We start from the raw sequence: 26,019 nt of genomic DNA, 5'->3' as shown, positions 1-26,019 counted from the left end.
CACATATTAGGAGTTCTCTGTTGCCCACAAGAAAGTCCTGAAAAAAAAAAAAACCAAAAGAGAAATGGGTTTCAAATTTCCTCTGCTATTTTCTGGTGACTCTTCTTTCTGGAGATGCCTTAGCAAGTGTAGGACATCTGAAAAACTTGGAACTGCAACTTTATTGTTGAGGCTCTGATGAACATTGCTTCTGTCATCAAGTTCTTGTGTTAATACTTTCAACTTAGCTGAGTAATGTTGGTATTAGCAGACACTGATAAAGCCATGCCTTCCTAATTTATAATGCATTCTTAATAAAAAAAAAAAAAAATTTGTTTCTTCATGTATTTAATTACCTAGTGAGTATAAGAGGGAATGAAGTTAATACTGCGCAGATTTGAAGCAAAACACGGCTTTTTAATGTGCTTCAGTATAGGCTATGCACAAGTAAATAGACATGATCTTTAAGCTTCAGTTACCTTGAATTACCCTATGCATATTCAAATTCAGATTGATGAATGCTGAACCAAAAGCAGACATCATATGGTTAATTGAAGTTCTTTTCATTCAGAGGCAAACTATTTTCATTGCTTTGTTTTGAGGGTGGGTTGTTTTTGATGGGGTTTTTTTCTGCTAAGGCAATGGCAAGCATTTATTTATCCAGCTCCCTCCACATTTTCCACCATCGTTATTGCCAGTGACCCCTGCAGTGATAAGTGGTCAATGACCCTCAGCCAGGGTGAGCTGCAGGAGCCTTACAGACGTGCCTGTTCTTTCTCACAGTGGTAGAACAAGTGCAAGAGCACAGTGGCATTTTGCTAAAAGCTACTATTTTTCCCAACAGGTTCTTCTACAGGCAGAATCAAATGCTTTCTTCAAGAGCAACCACATCTTTTCTCTGCCTGAAAGGTTGTGTTTGTTTGGGTTTTTTTCTCTTCCCTTAGGTGAGAGATAAAAAATGAAGAGGAAAGCCAGTGGAAATGTCAAAAGTACCAACTGGTAGTAATTTGGTATGAGTGTCTCCATTTACACTTCAAACTTGCTCTTCGAGAACTTGGAGCTGTATTTAAAATGGATTTTGCTAGTTGGTCTGCTGCTGATGATCTGCATTTCTTCTTCCATTTCTTTGCTGTGCTTGTTTGCTATTGCTGCTGAATGTCCCCAAAAAGTAAAGTGGTGTGGAAGAGTTGAGGAACCAGCTTCTGAAATTCTAAAGCTGATCTGTAAGTTTTATTCCTATGGGATTTTTAAAAGTAGATATGTCATCAAAGTTAACTTTCTTCAGAAAGCAACAAGATTGTCGTCCTTCCACTGATACTCTTTTTATTTAACAGAGGTATTTGATGGTGCTGTAAAGGGGCAAGATGCAGAATGAGTTTGAGAGAAGTCATTGAAACTGGGAGCACAGATGGTTGATTCCTACAAATCAAAAATCGGATGTTTTGTAGGCAAATGAAATCTAATCCTATTTGGAGGGTCAACAGGATAAATACAAAGAACTAAATACAGATCTATATAGATAAACTCTCCCCAGAAATCTATGAAGCAGGACTGATAGCTGCCATAGCCCAGGCAGCCTGTGGATCTAATTGCCTGCCTGAATTCAGCCTTTGCCTGGATCCCAGGGGAGACGTCTCTGCATTTCTCTCCCAGCATTCCAGGGATGATCCTGCTCCTTTCATGGTGCCCCAGAGTCCTGCGAGCCCCCCGTCCTGGGGCCATCCTGATGCCTGCCGGGGCCTTTAGGGTCCCCCCTGACGAGCAGACAGGGTTTGACTCCAAGCTTCCTTGGAAGGTGGAGGCAGGTGAATATTGGCCACCTTCTTCTTTCCCGCTGCCCTCCATACTCTTGCAAACCCTGCTGGGGCACTCGGGCTCTCCATTGCAGGCAGTCTGGAGCTGCCATGCAAACCCATCTCTCAAGGAGTCCCCAGGTCTCAGGTGCAACATCAAGAAAATGACACAGCAACGTGTAGAAAACGTGAACTTTATTCACTTGACTACTTCTAAAATCTACACTACAACGTTACTTGAAGACTATGGGGTAAGAATCTTAAGCCTAAAATACTTCAATACTTCAACTGTTTAGAACTGAACACTAAGGGAAAGGTCAACTTCTTGGGGGAAACGTGGTGGGGAATCCTACAACTAACAATAGGGGTGTGGCTAACTTCTAAGATGGGGAACGTCGCAGTGCCTGGGCTGGGCACTGGTCACACATTCCCCGTAAGGTTCTGAATTCGGAGTGCCACGCTGGAGGTCAGAGCTGCGGGGAGGTGCGGAGTCTCCTGTCAATGCCCTCTTTTGCCGCCATCTTGGTTGTTGGTCTCGGCTGAGAGCGAAGGCACAACCGCATCAAGTCACGGTTGTGCCTCAGCAGCTGCATCAACTTCTTTGGACAGCCGTGTCTTCGATGGCGGCGGGGCCCTGCACGGCCTGAAGGGTTCCGGAGATTCCGCTGCAAGGCAAAGCGCAGGGATCCCCATGGAAGAGGCAGAGGGGCAGAGCGGGGCCGGCACCCACAAAGTGGGGCTGCCTTTGGCCTCGGAGACAGAGACTCGGGCTCAGTTGGGCTGGGCTGCCCCGGGGAAGAGGCTGCAGCATGCAGAGCTCTGGCCGCCTCTGCTTGGTGCTGTCCATGGGGCTCAGCCCCTGGGCCGGATTCCCCAGCCAGGAGCTCAGGCCCCTTCTGCCGCAGGGCATTGGCCAAAGGGTGCCCAAGAGGCCCTCAAGGTCTGCCCCATCCCGCCTCCCTGACCCCCCAGCCCCGCCTCACCTCTCCCCAGCATCTCTGAAATCTTCTCTCAAGGGCCCATCCCATGGCCATGCCTATGATGAGCACGCCAACCAGCAGGACTGCCCAGGACACCCACAGGATCTGCTCAGGGTCCGTCTCCTCCGGGTAGAAATCCTCCGGAAGCATAGGAGAGGCATCCGTGCTCTGCTCGAGTTTGCTGGAAGGGTCGAGGGGATGGGCCAAGAGCAGCAGCACGTAAAGCTGCAGCAGCGAGGAAGAGCCGTGAGCAGCCATAGAGCTCTGCCGGCAGCACAGAGGCTCTGGGCGTCTCTCTGCAAGCAGGTCTGCCTGGGCTCTGGGGCGCAGCAACAGCTGGCGACAGTTGCCAGGCACCGTGCCGTCGCCAGAGGCTGTGATGTCACAGAAGCACAGAACGCCCTGGCCTCAGAGAGCCCTGAGAGAATGTTGAGTCCAACCTGTGAGCCATGGCGGCAAGCATGGCCAGCAGAGCGGGGCCCGAGCGCTGCGGCCTGGCTTGCCTTGCCCACCTGCCACAAGGATGACTCCAGCAGCCCCCTGTCAGGCCATTGCAGGATCTAATGGCCCTTTCTGGGCACAAGTTCTTGCCAACGCCCAGCGTAAACCTCCCTTGGCACAGCTTCAAAGCCTTGTTGGCATCTGCTCTCTCTTGTCCTTGCCCATCTGGCTGGCGCTGCCGTGTTGCTCACTGGCCTGTCTGTGGGAGAAGAGGCTGTGCCAATGAGTGCTGCTCAACTTTGAGGCCATTCAAAGGAGGATTTCATTGTGCCTGCTGTGGGAAGGAAGATGCATGCACATGGCCACTTCCCATAGGTTTTACCGCAGATTTTCATCAACAGCTGTCCTACTGAAAGCAAAGTCTGTTTTAGTGAGTATTTGAGGGGTTCCAGAACACAATGGCATCTCAGGGAAATTCTGCTGGTTCAGTTCTACTGAAGTTTTGAGATGAGTTGCAAATCCTGAAAATTTTCTCCTTGCCGAGGTGGTAATTTCACAGTTTAGATTGTGGGGATATTGATTGCTCAGTGTTGAGGACCTAATGTAACTTTCAGCAGCAGAAATTTTCAACATCCAGTGATTGCCTTTGAGACAAAACCATTTGAAATCTTTTTTTCTGTGGACAGGAATTGCTTCTGTGTTACTTCACATCATCCATTAAAAATTTGATGTCTGGAAAAAGTCCCGAGTGCTGTGTGATTTCCCTGGTCGTGTTCTTTGGAATGGCTTCCCCCCTATTTTCTGAAGCTGGCCACAGAAAGGTAATAGATGGGTGAGAAGTTGTGAAAGGCCAACTGGTGTAGATCTTTGCCTCCTGTTTCGAGGTCTGTGGTGAGCTGTGAGTCAAAGAGCTGATTTGTCTCAGCTGGTGAAAACACAATTGAACCTTTTTGCAGCAGGATGGATGGATAGAACCAAAGCACAGCATGGCTGGCACCAGCAAATGAATTAAAATGCATCCCTGGGATATGTCTATTGGATTGTTCTTCTAATATTGTGGTAGTAATTATGATGTCTGAGTACTGAACAAGCAACAAGTACTGAACACCTGATTTGTAGTCAATTTTCTATCTCTAATGTAGCAAAGAAATTTTTAAGAATTGTGTTTTTTCTCTCATGGTTGAGGTATGTGTTCTTCACGGGCTGAATCTTAATATCACTTTGTTTTTGTAGAAGAGCAGTTTCAGCAGAAGATGATTTTCCTTGCCCTCCTTTTCATTTTTCTTTTCTGTATTATTGCCTGGCAGGTTAACTTTTGCAAATTGCGTGCTGCAAAATGTTGCTACTAAGGATGGTTGGTGTCAAAAGAGGTTCTTTTCTCGCTTGAATTCATTAAAATCTCCAGGTGAGGGGAAGATTGTATCTATTCCTCTCTTTTTAAAGCAAATTTTCCAAGAGGGATCTAAAATTGCGTTTGAGGGTTGGGGTGTGGGTTTTTTCCCTTCTTTCATGTGCAACCTAACAACTCCAACTTCACAGGCCTATTTAACATTTGATCCATCAAAATCAGTCCTTTGATTTGTGTTTTGGAAACTTGTTCATCTTGGGGTATTTGTCATCTTCTCAGGGTATTGAAGGTCCATCAAATGCTGCAGGTTTCATTCTTCCTTTAATATGGTCTATGCGCTGGAGTTTGACTCTTAAGCAGAGCTAATTGTTTATTTTGCAGCCTAGCAGTTCTACTGTGGGGCTGTGGGCATTGTGAATTGTCAATTCACTTGAGAACGATGGGTAAATCAGCTCCTGGGAAGATGTGCACTGCCTGGCCCCGATGCTTCAGCATGCTTGAGGTCAGCTTGGCTGTCTCTGACTGTCTAATAATATGCAGAATAATAGAATTAAGTATTCATTTTAATTGCTGATCAATAAGATTTGTTTTCAGCTAAGCCTGCATGCTAGTTTCTGAACCACTACAGTCTGTTTCATCAATGACCTTCTTGATTTTAGCTTAAGCTTTCTAGTTTCTGCCGATCTCATTTTCTCGCCTGTCCCTGGGAGAGGAAGGGATGATGGCTGGAGGTTTGGCAGTCAGCGAGGGCCTGGCCACCACTACAGTTCTGGACTCTCAGCCTTGGAGATGTGATCAGGAATCTGCTGTTAGTTCCCAGTTTTGTATTGCAAAGACTGACCATGCTGCCAGCACTGTGTTTTATGAGTGAATTTTCATTTGGTCAAACTCCAAAGCAGCCTTAATTTTAAGGTGGAATTCTTTGTGGATGAGGCTGTGAAGAACATGGTGTTTATACTCCCATCCTACCGGCAGTACAGTAGAACAACTCCTAACGGATTTGGTAATAAAGACCTAGTTTTTCTTCACTAAACCTGCCCTAGCAAAATTCATAAGCTGGTGATAGCTATCTCTGGTGTGGAAAATCTTTATTGAGTTTATTGACAATTTAATATATGTTGTCAAGCTTTGTTGTTTAGTTTCTGTTTGTCCAGAGACACTTGGGGCTACCTTTGCTTCCTAAGGGATTAAACTAGCAAGCACTTAGAATCAGATTTTGGGAAGATGGGTGCAGGAGACCTTGTAATTTACTATGGGAAAACATAATAATGATGAACATTTCAGATGGAAATGATAGTATTTGACATACTATGTGAAATGCTTTTATATGATTTTTTCATTTTTCTTTTATTTTTAATCCTGGATAAATTAAACGAGGCTTTTGGGGAAAGCATGAGCTGGATTTTATATTGAGTTTGATAACCTCTGATTCTGCTCTCGTTTCTCTATCTGCTGGGACTTGTAGCAAACTAGCTATGTCCATGTTTAATTCTGTAATAATTATCTTTCAAATCAAGCCTTTCTCACTTGGTGTTGATATATTTGGGAGAGGGAGGGGAATGGAGAAAAAAGAGCTACTTTCATGAATACAATTGAAATTTCATATTGCTGATTTGACCCTTTCCAAGATTCAAGTGACCACTGGATCAGGTTGGAACTGAGGGGATGACTCATGACTCAGGCAAAAAAACTACGTTTCATTCCACATATTAGGAGTTTTCTGTTGCCCACAAGAAAGTCCTGAAAAAAAAAAAAACCAAAAGAGAAATGGGTTTCAAATTTCCTCTGCCATTTTCAGTCGTCTCCTCTTTCTGGAGATGCCTTAGCAAGTGTAGGACATCTGAAAAACTTGGAACTGCAACTTTATTGTTGAGGCTCTGATGAACATTGCTTCTGTCATCAAGTTCTTGTGTTAATACTTTCAACTTAGCTGAGTAATGTTGGTATCAGCAGACTGATAAAGCCATGCCTTCCTAATTAATAATGCATTCTTAATAAAAAAAAAAAATCTGTTTCTTCATGTATTTAATTACCTAGTGAGTATAAGAGGGAATGAAGTTAATACTGCGCAGATTTGAAGCAAAACACGGCTTTTTAATGTGCTTCAGTATAGGCTATGCACAAGTAAATAGACATGATCTTTAAGCTTCAGTTACCTTGAATTACCCTATGCATATTCAAATTCAGATTGATGAATGCTGAACCAAAAGCAGACATCATATGGTTAATTGAAGTTCTTTTCATTCAGAGGCAAACTATTTTCATTGCTTTGTTTTGAGGGTGGGTTGTTTTTGATGGGGTTTTTTTCTGCTAAGGCAATGGCAAGCATTTATTTATCCAGCTCCCTCCACATTTTCCACCATCGTTATTGCCAGTGACCCCTGCAGTGATAAGTGGTCAATGACCCTCAGCCAGGGTGAGCTGCAGGAACCTTACAGACGTGCCTGTTCTTTCTCACAGTGGTAGAACAAGTGCAAGAGCACAGTGGCATTTTGCTAAAAGCTACTATTTTTCCCAACAGGTTCTTCTACAAGCAGAATCAAATGCTTTCTTCAAGAGCAACCACATCTTTTCTCTGCCTGAAAGGTTGTGTTTGTTTGGGTTTTTTTCTCTTCCCTTAGGTGAGAGATAAAAAATGAAGAGGAAAGCCAGTGGAAATGTCAAAAGTACCAACTGGTAGTAATTTGGTATGAGTGTCTCCATTTACACTTCAAACTTGCTCTTCGAGAACTTGGAGCTGTATTTAAAATGGATTTTGCTAGTTGGTCTGCTGCTGATGATCTGCATTTCTTCTTCCATTTCTTTGCTGTGCTTGTTTGCTATTGCTGCTGAATGTCCCCAAAAAGTAAAGTGGTGTGGAAGAGTTGAGGAACCAGCTTCTGAAATTCTAAAGCTGATCTGTAAGTTTTATTCCTATGGGATTTTTAAAAGTAGATATGTCATCAAAGTTAACTTTCTTCAGAAAGCAACAAGATTGTCGTCCTTCCACTGATACTCTTTTTATTTAACAGAGGTATTTGATGGTGCTGTAAAGGGGCAAGATGCAGAATGAGTTTGAGAGAAGTCATTGAAACTGGGAGCACAGATGGTTGATTCCTACAAATCAAAAATCGGATGTTTTGTAGGCAAATGAAATCTAATCCTATTTGGAGGGTCAACAGGATAAATACAAAGAACTAAATACAGATCTATATAGATAAACTCTCCCCAGAAATCTATGAAGCAGGACTGATAGCTGCCATAGCCCAGGCAGCCTGTGGATCTAATTGCCTGCCTGAATTCAGCCTTTGCCTGGATCCCAGGGGAGACGTCTCTGCATTTCTCTCCCAGCATTCCAGGGATGATCCTGCTCCTTTCATGGTGCCCCAGAGTCCTGCGAGCCCCCCGTCCTGGGGCCATCCTGATGCCTGCCGGGGCCTTTAGGGTCCCCCCTGACGAGCAGACAGGGTTTGACTCCAAGCTTCCTTGGAAGGTGGAGGCAGGTGAATATTGGCCACCTTCTTCTTTCCCGCTGCCCTCCATACTCTTGCAAACCCTGCTGGGGCACTCGGGCTCTCCATTGCAGGCAGTCTGGAGCTGCCATGCAAACCCATCTCTCAAGGAGTCCCCAGGTCTCAGGTGCAACATCAAGAAAATGACACAGCAACGTGTAGAAAACGTGAACTTTATTCACTTGACTACTTCTAAAATCTACACTACAACGTTACTTGAAGACTATGGGGTAAGAATCTTAAGCCTAAAATACTTCAATACTTCAACTGTTTAGAACTGAACACTAAGGGAAAGGTCAACTTCTTGGGGGAAACGTGGTGGGGAATCCTACAACTAACAATAGGGGTGTGGCTAACTTCTAAGATGGGGAACGTCGCAGTGCCTGGGCTGGGCACTGGTCACACATTCCCCGTAAGGTTCTGAATTCGGAGTGCCACGCTGGAGGTCAGAGCTGCGGGGAGGTGCGGAGTCTCCTGTCAATGCCCTCTTTTGCCGCCATCTTGGTTGTTGGTCTCGGCTGAGAGCGAAGGCACAACCGCATCAAGTCACGGTTGTGCCTCAGCAGCTGCATCAACTTCTTTGGACAGCCGTGTCTTCGATGGCGGCGGGGCCTGAAGGGTTCCGGAGATTCCGCTGCAAGGCAAAGCGCAGGGATCCCCATGGAAGAGGCAGAGGGGCAGAGCGGGGCCGGCACCCACAAAGTGGGGCTGCCTTTGGCCTCGGAGACAGAGACTCGGGCTCAGTTGGGCTGGGCTGCCCCGGGGAAGAGGCTGCAGCATGCAGAGCTCTGGCCGCCTCTGCTTGGTGCTGTCCATGGGGCTCAGCCCCTGGGCCGGATTCCCCAGCCAGGAGCTCAGGCCCCTTCTGCCGCAGGGCATTGGCCAAAGGGTGCCCAAGAGGCCCTCAAGGTCTGCCCCATCCCGCCTCCCTGACCCCCCAGCCCCGCCTCACCTCTCCCCAGCATCTCTGAAATCTTCTCTCAAGGGCCCATCCCATGGCCATGCCTATGATGAGCACGCCAACCAGCAGGACTGCCCAGGACACCCACAGGATCTGCTCAGGGTCCGTCTCCTCCGGGTAGAAATCCTCCGGAAGCATAGGAGAGGCATCCGTGCTCTGCTCGAGTTTGCTGGAAGGGTCGAGGGGATGGGCCAAGAGCAGCAGCACGTAAAGCTACAGCAGCGAGGAAGAGCCGTGAGCAGCCATAGAGCTCTGCCGGCAGCACAGAGGCTCTGGGCGTCTCTCTGCAAGCAGGTCTGCCTGGGCTCTGGGGCGCAGCAACAGCTGGCGACAGTTGCCAGGCACCGTGCCGTCGCCAGAGGCTGTGATGTCACAGAAGCACAGAACGCCCTGGCCTCAGAGAGCCCTGAGAGAATGTTGAGTCCAACCTGTGAGCTATGGCAGCAAGCATGGCCAGCAGAGCGGGGCCCGAGCGCTGCGGCCTGGCTTGCCTTGCCCACCTGCCACAAGGATGACTCCAGCAGCCCCCTGTCAGGCCATTGCAGGATCTAATGGCCCTTTCTGGGCACAAGTTCTTGCCAACGCCCAGCGTAAACCTCCCTTGGCACAGCTTCAAAGCCTTGTTGGCATCTGCTCTCTCTTGTCCTTGCCCATCTGGCTGGCGCTGCCGTGTTGCTCACTGGCCTGTCTGTGGGAGAAGAGGCTGTGCCAATGAGTGCTGCTCAACTTTGAGGCCATTCAAAGGTGGATTTGATTGTGCCTGCTGTGGGAAGGAAGATGCGTGCACATGGCCACTTCTCATAGGTTTTACCGCAGATTTTCATCAACAGCTGTCCTACTGAAAGTAAAGTCTGTTTTAGTGAGTATTTGAGGGGTTCCAGAACACAATGGCATCTCAGGGAAATTCTGCTGGTTCAGTTCTACTGAAGTTTTGAGATGAGTTGCAAATCCTGAAAATTTTCTCCTTGCCGAGGTGGTAATTTCACAGTTTAGATTGTGGGGATATTGATTGCTCAGTGTTGAGGACCTAATGTAACTTTCAGCAGCAGAAATTTTCAACATCCAGTGATTGCCTTTGAGACAAAACCATTTGAAATCTTTTTTTCTGTGGACAGGAATTGCTTCTGTGTTACTTCACATCATCCATTAAAAATTTGATGTCTGGAAAAAGTCCCGAGTGCTGTGTGATTTCCCTGGTCGTGTTCTTTGGAATGGCTTCCCCCCTATTTTCTGAAGCTGGCCACAGAAAGGTAATAGATGGGTGAGAAGTTGTGAAAGGCCAACTGGTGTAGATCTTTGCCTCCTGTTTCGAGGTCTGTGGTGAGCTGTGAGTCAAAGAGCTGATTTGTCTCAGCTGGTGAAAACACAATTGAACCTTTTTGCAGCAGGATGGATGGATAGAACCAAAGCACAGCATGGCTGGCACCAGCAAATGAATTAAAATGCATCCCTGGGATATGTCTATTGGATTGTTCTTCTAATATTGTGGTAGTAATTATGATGTCTGAGTACTGAACAAGCAACAAGTACTGAACACCTGATTTGTAGTCAATTTTCTATCTCTAATGTAGCAAAGAAATTTTTAAGAATTGTGTTTTTTCTCTCATGGTTGAGGTATGTGTTCTTCACGGGCTGAATCTTAATATCACTTTGTTTTTGTAGAAGAGCAGTTTCAGCAGAAGATGATTTTCCTTGCCCTCCTTTTCATTTTTCTTTTCTGTATTATTGCCTGGCAGGTTAACTTTTGCAAATTGCGTGCTGCAAAATGTTGCTACTAAGGATGGTTGGTGTCAAAAGAGGTTCTTTTCTCGCTTGAATTCATTAAAATCTCCAGGTGAGGGGAAGATTGTATCTATTCCTCTCTTTTTAAAGCAAATTTTCCAAGAGGGATCTAAAATTGCGTTTGAGGGTTGGGGTGTGGGTTTTTTCCCTTCTTTCATGTGCAACCTAACAACTCCAACTTCACAGGCCTATTTAACATTTGATCCATCAAAATCAGTCCTTTGATTTGTGTTTTGGAAACTTGTTCATCTTGGGGTATTTGTCATCTTCTCAGGGTATTGAAGGTCCATCAAATGCTGCAGGTTTCATTCTTCCTTTAATATGGTCTATGCGCTGGAGTTTGACTCTTAAGCAGAGCTAATTGTTTATTTTGCAGCCTAGCAGTTCTACTGTGGGGCTGTGGGCATTGTGAATTGTCAATTCACTTGAGAACGATGGGTAAATCAGCTCCTGGGAAGATGTGCACTGCCTGGCCCCGATGCTTCAGCATGCTTGAGGTCAGCTTGGCTGTCTCTGACTGTCTAATAATATGCAGAATAATAGAATTAAGTATTCATTTTAATTGCTGATCAATAAGATTTGTTTTCAGCTAAGCCTGCATGCTAGTTTCTGAACCACTACAGTCTGTTTCATCAATGACCTTCTTGATTTTAGCTTAAGCTTTCTAGTTTCTGCCGATCTCATTTTCTCGCCTGTCCCTGGGAGAGGAAGGGATGATGGCTGGAGGTTTGGCAGTCAGCGAGGGCCTGGCCACCACTACAGTTCTGGACTCTCAGCCTTGGAGATGTGATCAGGAATCTGCTGTTAGTTCCCAGTTTTGTATTGCAAAGACTGACCATGCTGCCAGCACTGTGTTTTATGAGTGAATTTTCATTTGGTCAAACTCCAAAGCAGCCTTAATTTTAAGGTGGAATTCTTTGTGGATGAGGCTGTGAAGAACATGGTGTTTATACTCCCATCCTACCGGCAGTACAGTAGAACAACTCCTAACGGATTTGGTAATAAAGACCTAGTTTTTCTTCACTAAACCTGCCCTAGCAAAATTCATAAGCTGGTGATAGCTATCTCTGGTGTGGAAAATCTTTATTGAGTTTATTGACAATTTAATATATGTTGTCAAGCTTTGTTGTTTAGTTTCTGTTTGTCCAGAGACACTTGGGGCTACCTTTGCTTCCTAAGGGATTAAACTAGCAAGCACTTAGAATCAGATTTTGGGAAGATGGGTGCAGGAGACTTGGTAATTCACTTCAGAAAAACATAATAATGATGAACATTTCAGATGGAAATGATAGTATTTGACATACTATGTGAAATGCTTTTATATGATTTTTTCATTTTTCTTTTATTTTTAATCCTGGATAAATTAAACGAGGCTTTTGGGGAAAGCATGAGCTGGATTTTATATTGAGTTTGATAACCTCTGATTCTGCTCTCGTTTCTCTATCTGCTGGGACTTGTAGCAAACTAGCTATGTCCATGTTTAATTCTGTAATAATTATCTTTCAAATCAAGCCTTTCTCACTTGGTGTTGATATATTTGGGAGAGGGAGGGGAATGGAGAAAAAAGAGCTACTTTCATGAATACAATTGAAATTTCATATTGCTGATTTGACCCTTTCCAAGATTCAAGTGACCACTGGATCAGGTTGGAACTGAGGGGATGACTCATGACTCAGGCAAAAAAACTACGTTTCATTCCACATATTAGGAGTTTTCTGTTGCCCACAAGAAAGTCCTGAAAAAAAAAAAAACCAAAAGAGAAATGGGTTTCAAATTTCCTCTGCCATTTTCAGTCGTCTCCTCTTTCTGGAGATGCCTTAGCAAGTGTAGGACATCTGAAAAACTTGGAACTGCAACTTTATTGTTGAGGCTCTGATGAACATTGCTTCTGTCATCAAGTTCTTGTGTTAATACTTTCAACTTAGCTGAGTAATGTTGGTATCAGCAGACTGATAAAGCCATGCCTTCCTAATTAATAATGCATTCTTAATAAAAAAAAAAAAAAATCTGTTTCTTCATGTATTTAATTACCTAGTGAGTATAAGAGGGAATGAAGTTAATACTGCGCAGATTTGAAGCAAAACACGGCTTTTTAATGTGCTTCAGTATAGGCTATGCACAAGTAAATAGACATGATCTTTAAGCTTCAGTTACCTTGAATTACCCTATGCATATTCAAATTCAGATTGATGAATGCTGAACCAAAAGCAGACATCATATGGTTAATTGAAGTTCTTTTCATTCAGAGGCAAACTATTTTCATTGCTTTGTTTTGAGGGTGGGTTGGTTTTGATGGGGTTTTTTTCTGCTAAGGCAATGGCAAGCATTTATTTATCCAGCTCCCTCCACATTTTCCACCATCGTTATTGCCAGTGACCCCTGCAGTGATAAGTGGTCAATGACCCTCAGCCAGGGTGAGCTGCAGGAACCTTACAGACGTGCCTGTTCTTTCTCACAGTGGTAGAACAAGTGCAAGAGCACAGTGGCATTTTGCTAAAAGCTACTATTTTTCCCAACAGGTTCTTCTACAAGCAGAATCAAATGCTTTCTTCAAGAGCAACCACATCTTTTCTCTGCCTGAAAGGTTGTGTTTGTTTGGGTTTTTTTCTCTTCCCTTAGGTGAGAGATAAAAAAGTGAAGAGGAAAGCCAGTGGAAATGTCAAAAGTACCAACTGGTAGTAATTTGGTATGAGTGTCTCCATTTACACTTCAAACTTGCTCTTCGAGAACTTGGAGCTGTATTTAAAATGGATTTTGCTAGTTGGTCTGCTGCTGATGATCTGCATTTCTTCTTCCATTTCTTTGCTGTGCTTGTTTGCTATTGCTGCTGAATGTCCCCAAAAAGTAAAGTGGTGTGGAAGAGTTGAGGAACCAGCTTCTGAAATTCTAAAGCTGATCTGTAAGTTTTATTCCTATGGGATTTTTAAAAGTAGATATGTCATCAAAGTTAACTTTCTTCAGAAAGCAACAAGATTGTCGTCCTTCCACTGATACTCTTTTTATTTAACAGAGGTATTTGATGGTGCTGTAAAGGGGCAAGATGCAGAATGAGTTTGAGAGAAGTCATTGAAACTGGGAGCACAGATGGTTGATTCCTACAAATCAAAAATCGGATGTTTTGTAGGCAAATGAAATCTAATCCTATTTGGAGGGTCAACAGGATAAATACAAAGAACTAAATACAGATCTATATAGATAAACTCTCCCCAGAAATCTATGAAGCAGGACTGATAGCTGCCATAGCCCAGGCAGCCTGTGGATCTAATTGCCTGCCTGAATTCAGCCTTTGCCTGGATCCCAGGGGAGACGTCTCTGCATTTCTCTCCCAGCATTCCAGGGATGATCCTGCTCCTTTCATGGTGCCCCAGAGTCCTGCGAGCCCCCCGTCCTGGGGCCATCCTGATGCCTGCCGGGGCCTTTAGGGTCCCCCCTGACGAGCAGACAGGGTTTGACTCCAAGCTTCCTTGGAAGGTGGAGGCAGGTGAATATTGGCCACCTTCTTCTTTCCCGCTGCCCTCCATACTCTTGCAAACCCTGCTGGGGCACTCGGGCTCTCCATTGCAGGCAGTCTGGAGCTGCCATGCAAACCCATCTCTCAAGGAGTCCCCAGGTCTCAGGTGCAACATCAAGAAAATGACACAGCAACGTGTAGAAAACGTGAACTTTATTCACTTGACTACTTCTAAAATCTACACTACAACGTTACTTGAAGACTATGGGGTAAGAATCTTAAGCCTAAAATACTTCAATACTTCAACTGTTTAGAACTGAACACTAAGGGAAAGGTCAACTTCCTGGGGGAAACGTGGTGGGGAATCCTACAACTAACAATAGGGGTGTGGCTAACTTCTAAGATGGGGAACGTCGCAGTGCCTGGGCTGGGCACTGGTCACACATTCCCCGTAAGGTTCTGAATTCGGAGTGCCACGCTGGAGGTCAGAGCTGCGGGGAGGTGCGGAGTCTCCTGTCAATGCCCTCTTTTGCCGCCATCTTGGTTGTTGGTCTCGGCTGAGAGCGAAGGCACAACCGCATCAAGTCACGGTTGTGCCTCAGCAGCTGCATCAACTTCTTTGGACAGCCGTGTCTTCGATGGCGGCGGGGCCCTGCACGGCCTGAAGGGTTCCGGAGATTCCGCTGCAAGGCAAAGCGCAGGGATCCCCATGGAAGAGGCAGAGGGGCAGAGCGGGGCCGGCACCCACAAAGTGGGGCTGCCTTTGGCCTCGGAGACAGAGACTCGGGCTCAGTTGGGCTGGGCTGCCCCGGGGAAGAGGCTGCAGCATGCAGAGCTCTGGCCGCCTCTGCTTGGTGCTGTCCATGGGGCTCAGCCCCTGGGCTGGATTCCCCAGCCAGGAGCTCAGGCCCCTTCTGCCGCAGGGCATTGGCCAAAGGGTGCCCAAGAGGCCCTCAAGGTCTGCCCCATCCCGCCTCCCTGACCCCCCAGCCCCGCCTCACCTCTCCCCAGCATCTCTGAAATCTTCTCTCAAGGGCCCATCCCATGGCCATGCCTATGATGAGCACGCCAACCAGCAGGACTGCCCAGGACACCCACAGGATCTGCTCAGGGTCCGTCTCCTCCGGGTAGAAATCCTCCGGAAGCATAGGAGAGGCATCCGTGCTCTGCTCGAGTTTGCTGGAAGGGTTGAGGGGATGGGCCAAGAGCAGCAGCACGTAAAGCTGCAGCAGCGAGGAAGAGCCGTGAGCAGCCATAGAGCTCTGCCGGCAGCACAGAGGCTCTGGGCGTCTCTCTGCAAGCAGGTCTGCCTGGGCTCTGGGGCGCAGCAACAGCTGGCGACAGTTGCCAGGCACCGTGCCGTCGCCAGAGGCTGTGATGTCACAGAAGCACAGAACGCCCTGGCCTCAGAGAGCCCTGAGAGAATGTTGAGTCCAACCTGTGAGCCATGGCGGCAAGCATGGCCAGCAGAGCGGGGCCCGAGCGCTGCGGTCTGGCTTGCCTTGCCCACCTGCCACAAGGATGACTCCAGCAGCCCCCTGTCAGGCCATTGCAGGATCTAATGGCCCTTTCTGGGCACAAGTTCTTGCCAACGCCCAGCGTAAACCTCCCTTGGCACAGCTTCAAAGCCTTGTTGGCATCTGCTCTCTCTTGTCCTTGCCCATCTGGCTGGCGCTGCCGTGTTGCTCACTGGCCTGTCTGTGGGAGAAGAGGCTGTGCCAATGAGTGCTGCTCAACTTTGAGGCCATTCAAAGGAGGATTTGATTGTGCCTGCTGTGGGAAGGAAGATGCGTGCACATGGCCACTTCCCATAGGTTTTACCGCAGATTTTCATCAACAGCTGTCCTACTGAAAGTAAAGTCTGTTTTAGTGAGTATTTGAGGGGTTCCAGAACACAATGGCATCTCAGGGAAATTCTGCTGGTTCAGTTCTACTGAAGTTTTGAGATGAGTTGCAAATCCTGAAAATTTTCTCCTTGCCGAGGTGGTAATTTCACAGTTTAGATTGTGGGGATATTGATTGCTCAGTGTTGAGGACCTAATATAACTTTCAGCAGCAGAAATTTTCAACATCCAGTGATTGTCTTTGAGACAAAAACATTTGAAATCTTTTTTTCTGTGGACAGGAATTGCTTCTGTGATACTTCACATCATCCATTAAAAATTTGATGTCTGGAAAAAGTCCCGAGTGCTGTGTGATTTCCTTGGTCATGTTCTTTGGAATGGCTTCCCCCCCATTTTCTGAAGCTAGCCACAGAAAGGTAATAGATGGGTGAGAAGTTATGAAAGGCCAACTGGTGTAGATCTTTGCCTCCTGTTTCGAGGTCTGTGGTGAGCTGTGAGTCAAAGAGCTGATTTGACGCTCTGGAGGTCAGAACTGAGGGGAGATGCGGAGTCTCCTCCCAATGCCCACTTTTGCCGCTGACTTGGTTCTTGGCCTCGGCTGAGAGCAGTAACGAAGGTGCAGCCGCATCAGGTCACGGTTCTGCCTCAGCAGCTGCATCAACTTCTTTGGACAGCCCTGTCCTCGGTGACGGCGGGGCAATATAAATACAATATAAATTCCAGCTCATGCTTTCCCCAAAAGCCTCATTTAATTTATCCAGGATTAAAAATTAAAGAAAAACTAAAAAATAACTTAAAAGCATTTCACATATTATGTCAAATACTATCATTTCCATCTGAAGTGTTCATCATTATTATGTTTTTCTAAAGTGAATTACCAAGTCTCCTGCACCCATCTTCCCAAAATCTGATTCTAAGTGCTTGCTAGTTTAATCCCTTAGGAAGCAAAGGTAGCCCCAGGTGTCTCTGGATAAACAGAAACTAAGCAGCAAAGCTTGACAAAGTATATTAAATTGTCAATAAACTCAATAAAGATTTTCCACGCCAGAGATAGCTATCACCAGCTTATGAATTTTGCTAGGGCAGGTTTAGTGAAGAAAAACTAGGTCTTTATTACCAAATCCGTTAGGAGTTGTTTTACTGTACTGCCGGTAGGATGGGAGTATAAACACCATGTTCTTCACAGCCTCATCCACAAAGAATTCCACCTTAAAATTAAGGCTGCTTTGGAGTTTGACCAAATGAAAATTCACTCATAAAACACAGTGCTGGCAGCATGGTCAGTCTTTGCAATACAAAACTGGGAACTAACAGCAGATTCCTGATCACATCTCCAAGGCTGAGAGTCCAGAACTCTAGTGGTGGTCAGGCCCTCGCTGACTGCCAAACCTCCAGCCATCATCCCTTCCTCTCCCAGGGACAGGTGAGAAAATAAGATCGGCAGAAACTAGAAAGCAAAAATCAGGAAGGTCATTGATGAAACAGACTATAGTGGTTTAGAAACTAGCACGCGGATTTAGATGAAAACACATCTTATTGATCAGCAATTAAAATGAATACTTAATTCTATTATTCTGCATTATTATTAGACAGTCGGAGACAGCCAAGCTGACCTCAAGCATGCTGAAGCATCGGGGCCAGGCAGTGCACATCTTCCCAGGAGCTGATTTACCCATCGTTCTCAAGTGAATTGACCTGCCCAGAGCCCCACAGTAGAACTGCTAGGCTGCAAAATAAAAAATGAGCTCTGCTTAAGAGTCAAACCCCAGCACACAGACCATATTAAAGAAAGAATGAAACCTGCAGCATTTGATTGACCTTCAATGCCCTGAGAAGATGGCAAATTCCCCAAGATGAACAAGTTTCCAAAATACGAAGCAAAGGACTGATTTTGATGGATAAAATGTTAAATAGGCCTGTGAAATTGGAGTTTTGATGGATTATTCTGAGATTGTGTGGAAAGTTGTCAAGATTTTGTGGGATGTTTCTGGAATTTGGTAGGGTTTTGAAAAGATTTCAAGAATTTTCTTTGATGTTTCTGGATTTTTGTGGGATATTGAATTTACTTGAAGAATTTTGATGGATTTTTCCGAGATTGTGGGTAAACTTGACACGATTTTGTTGCATATTCCTGGAATTTGGTAGGGTTTTGAGAAGATTTCAGGAATTTTGTCAGATTTTTCTGCAAGTTTGTGGAATTTTTGTTTAATTTTGAAGAGACATGAAGAATTTTGAGTGATTTTTCCTAGATTGTGTTGAAAAGTTTTCTCGTTTCTGTAGGAAGTTTCTGGAATTTGGTAGGGTTTTGAGAAGATTTCGGGGATTTTGTGGGATCTTTCTGGAATTATTTGGGAATTTTGAGGAGACCTGAAGAATTTTGATGGATTTTTCCTAGATTGTGTGGAAATTTGTCAAGATTTTGTGGGATGTTACTGAAATTTCGAAGAGTTTTGAGAAGATTTCGCGAATTTTGTGGGATGTTTCAGGAATGTTGCGGGAATTTTGTGGAATATTTTTTGGGGATATTGAAGAGATATGAAGAATTTTGAGGGATTTTTCCTAAATTGTGTGGAAAGGTGTCCAAATTTTGTGGAATGTTTTTGGAATTTGGTAGGGTTCTGAGAAGATTTTAGGAATTTTGTGGGACGTTTCAAGAGTTTTGTGGGAATTTTTGGGAATTTTGAGGGATATTGAGGACACGTGAAGAATTTTGAGGGATATTTCCAAGAGAGTGTGAAAAGTTGTCAAGATTTTGTGGGATGTTTCTGGAATTTGGTTGGGTTTAGAGAAGATTAAGAGAATTTTGAGGGATGTTTCTGTAATTTGGTAGGGTTTTCAGAAGATTTCGGGGATTTTGTGGGATATTTCTGGAATTTTTTGAGATATTGAGGAGACATGAAGAATTTTGAGGGATTTTTCCGAGATTGTGAGGACAGTTATAGAGATTTTGTGGGATGTTACTAGAATTTCGAAGGGTTTTGAGAAGAGTTTTGCAATTTTGTTGGATGTTGCTGGAGTTTGGTACGGTTTTGAGAAGATTTTGAGAATTTTGTGTGATTTTTGTGGAATTTGGCGGATTTTGAGGAGACAAGAAGAATTTTGATGGATTTTTCCTAGATTGTGTGGAAAGTTCTCAAGATTTTGTGGGCTATTACGTGAATTTCGAAGAGTTTTGAGAAGATTTAGAGAATTTTGTGGGATGTTTCTAAAATTTGGTAGGGTTTTGAGAAGATTTGTGGAATTTTGTGGGATGATTCTGGAATTTGGTAGGGGTTTGAGAAGATTTTGGGAATTTTTTGGGGTGTTTTTGGAATTTTTTTAGGTATTCTGGAGACATGAAGAATTTTGATGGATTTTTACAAGATTGTGTGGAAAGTTGTCAAGATTTTGTGGGATGTTTCTGGAAGCTGGTAGGGTTTTGAGAAGATTTTGGGAATTTTTTGGGAATTTTGTAAAATTTTTGGGGATATTGACTAGACATGAAGAATTTTGATGGATTTTCCCTAGATTGTGTGGAAAGTTGTTGAGATTTTGTGGGATGTTTCTGTAATTTGGTAGGGTTTTGAGAAGATTTTGGGAATTTTGTGGGATGTTTCTGGAATTTTGTGGGAACTTTGTGGAATTTTGAGGGATTTTGAGGAGACATGAAGAATTTAGATGGATTTTTCCTCGACTGTGTGGAAAGTTCTCAAGATTTTGTGGGATGTTTCTGGAATTTTGTGTTATTTTTGTGGGATTTTAAGGCATTTTGATGGATTTTTCCGAGATTGTGTGGAAAGTTGTTGAGATTTTGTGGGATGTTTCTGGAATTTGTTAGGGTTTTGAGAAGATTTTGGGAAATTTGTGTGATGTTTCTGGAATTTTGTTGCGTTTTCACAAGGTTTATCACAATTTGTGGGATGTTTGAGAAATTTTGTGGGATTTTCGTGGGTATTTGAAAAAATTTTAATAATTTTGCAAGATTTACCTGGAATTTAGTGGCATTTCTTTGCAATGTTCTGGGATACTGAGGAGACTTGAACAATTTTGAGGGATTTTTCTTATTTTGTGTCAATTTGTGGAGATTTTGTGGGATGTTTCTGGAATTCTGTGGGATTTCTGTAGAATTTTGTGAAATATTGACATGACTTGATGAATTTTGATGCATTTTTCCTAATTTGCGGGGGAAGTTGTCAAGATTTTGTGAGATGTATCTGGAATTTTGAGGGATTTTTGTGGAATTTTGAGGAATTTTGAGGTGACCTGAAGAATTTTGAGGGATTTTTCCAAGATTATGTGGAAAGTTCGCAAGATTTTGTGGGATGTTTCTAGAATATGGTAGGGTTTTGAGAAGATTTTGGGAATTTTGTGGTATGTTTCTGGAATTTTGTGGGAATTTTGTGGTGTTTTGAGGGATAATGATGAGACATGAAGAATTTTGATGGATTTTTTCTAGACTGTGTGGAAAATTGTCAAGATTTTGTGGGATGTTTCTGGAATTTTGTGGGACTTTTTTGGAAATTTAAGGCATCTTGATGGATTTTTCCTAGATTGTGTGGAAAGTTGTCAAGATTTTGTGGGATGTTTCTGGAAGCTGGTAGGGTTTTGAGAAGATTTTGGGAATTTTTTGGGAATTTTGTAAAATTTTTGGGGATATTGACTAGACATGAAGAATTTTGATGGATTTTCCCTAGTTTGTGTGGAAAGTTGTCAAGATTTTGTGGGATGTTTCTCGAATTTGGTAGGGTTTTGAGAAGATTTTGAGAATTTAGGGGGATGTTTTAGGAATTTTGTGGGATACTGAGGAGACATGAAGAATTTTGACGGAATTTTACTAGATTGTGTGGAAAGTTGTCGAGATTTTGTGGGATGTTTCTGGAATTTGTTAGGGTTTCGAGAGGATTTTGTGAATTGTGTGGGATGTTTTGGGAATTTTGTGGAATTTTTTTGGATATGGAGTAGACATAATGAATTTTGTGAGATTTTTCCTAGATTGTGTGGAAAGTTGTAGAGATTTTGTGGGATGTTTCTGGAATTTCGAAGAGTTTTGAGAAAATTTTGGGACTTTTGTGGGATGTTTCTGGAATTTGTTAGGGTTTTGAGAAGATTTTGGGAATTTTGTGTGATGTTTCTGGAATTTTGTTGCGTTTTCACAAGGTTTATCACAATTTGCGGGATGTTTGAGAAATTTTGTGGGATTTTTGTGGGTATTTGAAAAAATTTTAATAATTTTGCATGATTTACCTGGAATTTAGTGGCATTTCTTTGCGATGTTCTGGGATACTGAGGAGACTTGAACAATTTTGAGGGATTTTTCTTATTTTGTGTCAATTTGTGGAGATTTTGTGGGATGTTTCTGGAATTCTGTGGGATTTTTGTAGAATTTTGTGAAATATTGACATGACTTGATGAATTTTGATGCATTTTTGCTAATTTGTGGGGGAAGTTGTCAAGATTTTGTGGGATGTTTCTGGAATTTTGTGGGAATTTTGTGGGAATTTTGTGGAGTTTTGAGGGATAATGATGAGACATGAAAAATTTTGATTGATTTTTCCTAGACTGTGTGGAAAGTTTCAAGGTTTTACAAAATGTTACTGGAATTTCGAAGGGTTTGGGAAAATTTTGGCAATTTTGTGGGATGTTTCGGGAATTTTGTGGAATTTTTTTGGATATGGAGTAGACATAAGGAATTTTGTGAGATTTTTCCTAGATTGTGTGGAAAATTGTAGGGATTTTGTGGGATGTTTATTTAATATGGTAGGGTTTTGAGACGATTCATAGAATTTTGTGGGATGTTTCTGGAATTTTGTGGGATCTTTGTGGAATTTTGAGGGATTTTGAGGAGACATGAAGAATTTAGATGGATTTTTCCGAGACTGTGTGGAAAGTTGTCAAGGTTTTGCGGGATGTTACTGGAATTTCGAAGGGTTTTGAGAAAATTTTGGGAATTTTGTGGGATGTTTCGGGAATTTTGTGGAATTGTTTTGGATATGGAGTAGACATAAGGAATTTTGTGAGATTTTTCCTAGATTGTGTGGAAAGTTGTCGAGATTTTGTGGGATGTTTATTTAATATGGTAGGGTTTTGAGGCGATTCATAGAATTTTGTGGGATGTTTCTGGAATTTTGTGGGATCTTTGTGGAATTTTGAGGGATTTTGATGAGACATGAAGAATTTAGATGGATTTTTCCTAGACTGTGTGGAAAGTTGTCAAGGTTTTGCGGGATGTTACTGGAATTTCGAAGGGTTTTGAGAAAATTTTGGGAATTTTGTGGGATGTTTCGGGAATTTTGTGGAATTGTTTTGGATATGGAGTAGACATAAGGAATTTTGTGAGATTTTTCCTAGATTGTGTGGAAAGTTGTCGAGATTTTGTGGGATGTTTATTTAATATGGTAGGGTTTTGAGACGATTCATAGAATTTTGTGGGATGTTTCTGGAATTTTGTGGGCTCTTTGTGGAATTTTGAGGGATTTTGATGAGACATGAAGAATTTAGATGGATTTTTCCGAGACTGTGTGGAAAGTTGTCAAGGTTTTGCGGGATGTTACTGGAATTTCGAAGGGTTTTGAGAAAATTTTGGGAATTTTGTGGGATGTTTCGGGAATTTTGTGGAATTGTTTTGGATATGGAGTAGACATAAGGAATCTTGTGAGATTTTTCCTAGATTGTGTGGAAAGTTGTCGAGATTTTGTGGGATGTTTCTGTAATTTGGTAGGGTTTTGAGAAGATTTTGGGAATTTTGTGGGATGTTTCTGGAATTTTGTGGGAACTTTGTGGAATTTTGAGGGATTTTGAGGAGACATGAAGAATTTAGATGGATTTTTCCTAGACTGTGTGGAAAATTGTCAAGATTTTGTGGGATGTTTCTTGAATTTGGTAGCGTATTGAGAAAATTTCGAGAATTTTGTGGAATCTTTCTGGAATTTCATGTAATTTTGTGGAATTTTGAGGGATTTTGAGGCAACCTGAAGAATTTTTAAGGGATTTTTACAAGATTGTGTGGAAAGTTGTCGAGGTTTTGTGGGATGTTTCTGTAATTTGGTAGGGTTTTGAGAAGATTTTGGGAATTTTGTGGGATGTTTCTGGAATTTTGTGGGATCTTTGTGGAATTTTGAGGGATTTTGAGGAGACATGAAGAATTTTGAGGGATTTTTCCTAGAGTGTGTGGAAAATTGTCAAGATTTTGTGGGATGTTTCTTGAATTAGGTAGCGTTTTGAGAAAATTTCGAGAATTTTGTGGGATCTTTCTGGAATTTCATGTAATTTTGTGGAATTTTGAGGGATTTTGAGGCAACCTGAAGAATTTTGAGGGATTTTTCAGAGATTATGTGGAAAGTTCTCAAGATTTTGTGGGATGTTTCTGGAATTTTGTGGGAATTTTTTGTGGAATTTTTTTGGATTTTTAGGAGATATGAAGAATTTTGATGGATTTTTCCTAGACTGTGTGGAAAATTGTCAAGATTTTGTGGGATGTTTCTGGAATTTTGTGGGACTTTTTTTGAATTTTAAGGCATCTGGATGGATTTTTCCTAGATTGTGTGGAAAGTTGTCAAGATTTTGTGGGATGTTTCTGGAAGCTGGTAGGGTTTTGAGAAGATTTTGGGAATTTTTTGGGAATTTTGTAAAATTTTTGGGGATATTGACTAGACATGAAGAATTTTGATGGATTTTCCCTAGATTGTGTGGAAAGTTGTCAAGATTTTGTGGGATGTTTCTCGAATTTGGTAGGGTTTTGAGAAGATTTTGAGAATTTAGGGGGATGTTTTAGGAATTTTGTGGGATATTGAGGAGACATGAAGAATTTTGACGGATTTTTACTAGATTGTGTGGAAAGTTGTCGAGATTTTTGTGGGATGTTTCTGGAATTTGTTAGGGTTTCGAGAGGATTTTGTGAATTGTGTGGGATGTTTTGGGAATTTTGTGGAATTTTTTTGGATATGGAGTAGACATAATGAATTTTGTGAGATTTTTCCTAGATTGTGTGGAAAGTTGTCGAGATTTTGTGGGATGTTTATTTAATATGGTAGGGTTTTGAGACGATTCATAGAATTTTGTGGGATGTTTCTGGAATTTTGTGGGATCTTTGTGGAATTTTGCGGGATTTTGATGAGACATGAAGAATTTAGATGGATTTTTCCGAGACTGTGTGGAAAGTTGTCAAGGTTTTGCGGGATGTTACTGGAATTTCGAAGGGTTTTGAGAAAATTTTGGGAATTTTGTGGGATGTTTCGGGAATTTTGTGGCATTTTTTTGATTATGGAGTAGACATAAGGAATTTAGTGAGATTTTTCCTAGATTGTGTGGAAAGTTGTCGAGATTTTGTGGGATGTTTATTTAATATGGTAGGGTTTTGAGACGATTCATAGAATTTTGTGGGATGTTTCTGGAATTTTGTGGGATCTTTGTGGAATTTTGAGGGATTTTGATGAGACATGAAGAATTTAGATGGATTTTTCCGAGACTGTGTGGAAAGTTGTCAAGGATTTGCGGGATGTTACTGGAATTTCGAAGGGTTTTGAGAAAATTTTGGGAATTTTGTGGGATGTTTCGGGAATTTTGTGGAATTTTTTTGGATATGGAGTAGACATGAGGAATTTTGTGAGATTTTTCCTAGATTGTGTGGAAAGTTGTCGAGATTTTGTGGGATGTTTATTTAATATGGTAGGGTTTTGAGACGATTCATAGAATTTTGTGGGATGTTTCTGGAATTTTGTGGGCTCTTTGTGGAATTTTGAGGGATTTTGATGAGACATGAAGAATTTTGATGGATTTTTCCTAGACTGTGCGGAAAGTTGTCAAGGTTTTGCGGGATGTTACTGGAATTTCGAAGGGTTTTGAGAAAATTTTGGGAATTTTGTGGGATGTTTCGGGAATTTTGTGGAATTTTTTTGGATATGGAGTAGACATAAGGAATTTTGTGAGATTTTTCCTAGATTGTGTGGAAAGTTGTCGAGATTTTGTGGGATGTTTCTGTAATTTGGTAGGGTTTTGAGAAGATTTTGGGAATTTTGTGGAATATTTCTGGAATTTTGTGGGAACTTTGTTGAATTTTGAGGGATTTTGAGGCAACCTGAAGAATTTTGAGGGATTTTTCAGATATTATGTGGAAAGTTCTCAAGATTTTGTGGGATGTTTCTGGAATTTTGTGGGAATTTTTTGTGGAATTTTTTTTGATTTTTAGGAGATATGAAGAATTTTGATGGATTTTTCCTAGACTGTGTGGAAAATTGTCAAGATTTTGTGGGATGTTTCTGGAATTTTGTGGGACTTTTTTGGAAATTTAAGGCATCTTGATGGATTTTTCCTAGATTGTGTGGAAAGTTGTCAAGATTTTGTGGGATGTTTCTGGAAGCTGGTAGGGTTTTGAGAAGATTTTGGGAATTTTTTGGGAATTTTGTAAAATTTTTGGGGATATTGACTAGACATGAAGAATTTTGATGGATTTTCCCTAGTTTGTGTGGAAAGTTGTCAAGATTTTGTGGGATGTTTCTCGAATTTGGTAGGGTTTTGAGAAGATTTTGAGAATTTAGGGGGATGTTTTAGGAATTTTGTGGGATATTGAGGAGACATGAAGAATTTTGACGGATTTTTACTAGATTGTGTGGAAAGTTGTCGAGATTTTGTGGGATGTTTCTGGAATTTGTTAGGGTTTCGAGAGGATTTTGTGAATTGTGTGGGATGTTTCGGGAATTTTGTGGAATTTTTTTGGATATGGAGTAGACATAATGAATTTTGTGAGATTTTTCCTAGATTGTGTGGAAAGTTGTAGAGATTTTGTGGGATGTTTCTAGAATTTGGTAGGGTTTTTAGAAAATTTTGGGAATTGTGGGATGTTTCCGGGAATTTTGTGGAATTTTTTTGGACATGGAGTAGACATAATGAATTTTGTGAGATTTTTCCTAGATTTTGTGGAAAGTTGTAGAGATATTGTGGGATGTTTATTTAATATGGTAGGGTTTTGAGAAGA

The 26,019-nt window shown here is 42.5% G+C and overlaps 2 long non-coding RNA genes across 2 annotated transcripts; both read right to left on the bottom strand.

Annotated features, from left to right (window-relative positions):
* Window positions 1–1,950: 1,950 nt before the first annotated feature.
* On the bottom strand, window positions 1,951–3,067 carry LOC147646068 (uncharacterized). Its single transcript, XR_015281989.1, has 2 exons — window positions 2,756–3,067; window positions 1,951–2,437 (listed from the first exon to the last, which is right to left on the bottom strand). It is a non-coding gene; the product is annotated as an uncharacterized LOC147646068 (long non-coding RNA).
* Window positions 3,068–8,189: 5,122 nt separating this feature from the next.
* Window positions 8,190–9,288, bottom strand: LOC147646067 (uncharacterized). Its single transcript, XR_015281991.1, has 2 exons — window positions 8,985–9,288; window positions 8,190–8,666 (listed from the first exon to the last, which is right to left on the bottom strand). It is a non-coding gene; the product is annotated as an uncharacterized LOC147646067 (long non-coding RNA).
* Between the last annotated feature and the right edge of the window lie 16,731 nt (window positions 9,289–26,019).

Source organism: Cyanistes caeruleus, unplaced genomic scaffold (assembly GCF_971803275.1).
Source record: "Cyanistes caeruleus unplaced genomic scaffold, bCyaCae1.hap1.1 HAP1_SCAFFOLD_128, whole genome shotgun sequence".
Taxonomy (NCBI): Eukaryota; Metazoa; Chordata; class Aves; order Passeriformes; family Paridae; genus Cyanistes; species Cyanistes caeruleus.
Note: the sequence above shows the minus strand (reverse complement) of the source record. Positions and strands in the feature narration are given on the sequence as shown.